Here is a 4,166-nt window from a genome sequence, read left to right as displayed (position 1 = left end):
GAGGTCCTTCTGAGTTCCCCAACAGTAAATTAAAGTACCCGATTTCTCCCCTGGCTGATTTCCCTGCTCTCTCTCTGTTCTGTGCTGAATCTCGCAGGATTTTCCCTGCTCATGAATTGTGGTCACATTCCCTGCTGATCTTTGCGATAATGCGCCATGTGATTCTACTTGCTCAGCATCTTCTTGATGAGAATTTTGCTCCTTAGTCTCACGTGGCATCGCGTCACCTGCCGTGATAGAGACAGAAACCTCAAAAAGGGATGGAAAAAGGAAGAGAAAACCAAAAATATGTGCTGGAGAGAGGTCAAATAAAAATCAGGAGGAGAACTCCCTCAAATGGGAGAGAGGAGGTGATTAATTCAGCCTTCACATCCCATCTAAATTCTCAGCGGGAAGGGAGCAAGCTAATGCCGGGTGTCAGCTACAATCTGTAGGAAGCCGTGTGCTTATCTCTGCACTGAGGCCACCACATCTGCTGGGACAATCTTGAACGAAGAGAGCTCCCAAGGTCATTGTAGGGGATCCCAGATGTTTATTTCAGCCACTTACAGATTCTGAGTTGGTTTAATGTTTCCTCACCTGTGCAGGGAGCTCTCAGGATCTCTCTTTCCTCTGAACCCTGGAGGTCTGGGACCCACGGTTCTTCCCCCTGTTCCAGCTGGGAGATCACATCAGGTTTGGAAACTGGAAACCCTGCTTAGATTAAAGAAAAAAAATGAGATTGAGGAAATTCATAAGACTTTGTCATAAAAAATTGTCTATAAATTTATCTCCAGTCCTTAGTAAACCAATAAAATCTCAGGGCCAGTTCCCCAGGTCCTCAAAGATGGAGAACACTGATTATGAGGGACTCAACTACCCACGTATCTGCTGAGAACTGACATAGATAGACACTGTGTGAGTCTGCACACCTATATTCACTATTTTACAAAATTATGATGTTTAGTACAAAGTATGCCTTTTTGAGGTGTGGAGGCCAAGAAATAATTAATAAAGGTTTGAAGGGATCTTAATGTATGTTAGCTAATTTAGCAGGAGTTAGGCTGTGACCCTAATGCTGTGAGATATGTAGAAATAAGATAATGTGGAATAGAGGGAACTGTGTGAAAAGTCATTACGACCTTGTAAAATGCAGTCTTGCTTTTTGTTCTAGTATTGAAGACAAATAAGATAGCGAATAGGCTTATGTATAAAGAAATGCAAATGTTTTCTTTTAATGTCTCCAGGATTGCTAGCCATTGTCTGTAACAAAGATATAAATGATTGCTATGATTGTTTACTAATTGAGAGAGATCCGTCCAGGACAAGGGGCAACCCAGTCTCCTATGACACTCTCTCCCTCTCGTGATCACTAGAGAAAGTAATAAAGTATTTGATTTTGCTGCACCCAAACAAAAAGCGAGAACTGAGTTTTTCTTCGACAATTTGGGGGCTCGTCCGGGATGGCAACGCCCACGGACACACAGACGGCTACTACGGATCGTTCCCCTTCGAACCCCATGGCGCCACAATAGAGGTAAGAGACCTTTTGAAATTTCTATTGGGGTATCGGAGGAGGACTGTCTGTGGGGGACGTCTGTCTCTGCTGGGCTCACGCCATCTGAACTTATTGACTGTGCAGCAGGATCAAATGCAGAGTGGTATTGGGGAGAGGCCCCAATAAGGTTAGTTTATAGCAGTACTGGGAACTGCTGAGTTGGCCAAGGTAAATGCATAAGGTAATGCATAGGTAAATGCATTAGAATGCACCGGTGCTGAGGGGTTTTTACTGCCTCAAGAGGGGTTGTCATACCGCCTCATTGTATTGGTCCGGACCAGGTAACGATGCATCGTGGTTAAAAAAAAAAAAAAAAAAAGAGAGAAATTTTTTTTTAAAAAAAGGAGATAAAAAAAGGTTAAAAAGAGAAAAAGAGGCCTTGGTGTGTGTGTGTGTGTACACCAGTGTGGGTGATCGTTATCGGAAGACGCCCAGAGTACCCTGTGAAGCGGAAGCTAATGATCAGGACTACTCTAACGCAAGCCCGGTAACTAGTGGATCTTTAGGAGATCCGACCCACGGTGGGCTGACTCAGCCTGGCATAGTCCGGCGAGGAAGCTGCCTGGGTCTAGGAGTGTGTGAACCCATCTTCCCTCCCCTCTCCTTTCTGTGTGGGCTACTGACAATCTGATCGTCTCACTGGATGCAATTAGAGTATGCGGCTTCATCTCCCAGAGACTAGCCGACGCTCTTTGCTGAAAGGAGGTGTAGGAGAGTCGTAGTTTTCCTTGTGAGTCTCTCCTGTGTGTGAGTACCCTGTAGGGAGAGATCCTTAGATTCTGATCCGCTAGCGCAGACAGGGCACCCCCTCAGTTGGTGTGACTGGAAGATGGGGGGGGACAGTCTAAACTTTCCACCTTACCCCCTAAGGGTACCCCAGCATATTACATGTACGTACATTATGGTCCTAAAACCTGCAGGTATTTAAATGATTGGAATCTGTACACGCGTGAAAATTCATTTAAACAATGCCCATTAGAAGGTACCTTTGAGTTAGATAAACTTACATACCTCAGAGAAACCCTTACATCACACGCCTCTGCTGCGCAGTGCGAGCAGTTTCTGTCTTGGTGGGAGGAAGCAACAAAGAGACTCCATGAGTCTCGGGTGCGGAGTCTGAAGGACTCCCAGGAAAAATTAAAAACTGAAGTACAGGATTTAAAACTTAAATGTAAGACATCCAAATGTCTTCCTGCCCCAGTGCAGCCCTCTGCTTCTCTTTATCCCCAATTAGTTAAGCCTGAAAGTGAGGAGGAGACTGCAGAAGACATAGTGGATTTTTTTAGCAGCATTCCACAGCCGCAGCCAGTTCCTCCCACTGCTCCCCCTTCTCGGAATATGCAGGCAGTGGTAGTATCGCAGCCGCAAGTATCAACTGCACAAGTTGTTCATTCTCCTTCTTCGGAAGAATTTTCTTCTTCCTTACTGACTGATTCCAGTAGTCCGGTTAACCCTGCTTCTGCTGATAACAATGCCGGCTACTTTCTTAGAAGCACGGCACAGGCACTCCAGGCTCCTTTAAGAGACTTGCCTGGAGCTGGAGCAGGGGGGTTGGTTAAGGTACATGCCCCTTGGACACCTGGAGATCTTAGAAACTTGGTGAAAGAATTTCCTAAAATCAGGGAGGAGCCGGTAAAGTTTAGAGAAGAGCTCCAGACAGTGATTCAGTGCTATAATCCATCTTGGGCAGATATTAATCAGCTTTTACGAGCTGTACTGCCCGCTGAAGTTCAGCAACGGCTTAACAGACAGGCAGCTTGGCCTGATGCCGACCCTGGTATTGAGCGTGATTTGACGGAGGCTAGAAACCGTCTCTTGACCTCTATTGCAGAAGTTTGTCCTAAGAAAACAGATTGGACGAAGATTGCTAACTGTAAGCAGAACAAGGGAGAATCCCCTGCTGATTATCTAGATAGACTGACAAAAGTCTTTGAACAGCATTCGGGAATTACTAATCCGGCTGAAAATGCCAGAGAAGCGGTAGGAGCTGCTTTTGTTCAGGGACTCTTGCCAAAAGTTCAGCAACCATTAAGAACTATTTGTATTGGCTGGCAAACTAAACCCCTTTCAGAATTGGTGACAGTTGCCAATCATTGTACGGCTTGCATAGAACAGAAGAAAGAAAATAGTGAAACAAAACTTATGGCTTTACAGTTACAAACTTATCAGAACAGGGGTCGTGGGGGAATGAGAAGAGGACGGGGACGAGGTCGTGAGCGAGGTATGGGAAGGGGTTCCTCGTATCCTGCCCAGAGTCCTGCCCCGACTGGGAGCACTGCATGACACTTTTGTGGTCAGGAGGGACACTGGAGAAATGAGTGTCCAAATCGATTAGCTCAAAATCCTACTCAGTTCCCAAATCCTGAAGCGCCTCTTTTTTCCCCACAAGAAACCCCTTACTAGGACAGCCTGAGGGAACGTAACTGCATCATGAATCCTTTAATTCCTATTAATCAGGAGGGCCCATTTGTTGATTGTAAAATTGCTGGAAAATCTGTTACTTGTCTTGTGGACACGGGAGCCAGTAGGTCTGCTTTGAGATCCTCAGAGTTTCCCTCTGTTCCTTTGTCCACTTTGTCTGTTAATGCTGTTTTTCTTCGACAGAGGTTTCATTTAAAATTCATAATCC

The sequence above is a fragment of the Mauremys reevesii genome, linkage group 14 (genome assembly GCF_016161935.1).
Source record: "Mauremys reevesii isolate NIE-2019 linkage group 14, ASM1616193v1, whole genome shotgun sequence".
Classification (NCBI taxonomy): Eukaryota; Metazoa; Chordata; order Testudines; family Geoemydidae; genus Mauremys; species Mauremys reevesii.
Note: the sequence above shows the minus strand (reverse complement) of the source record.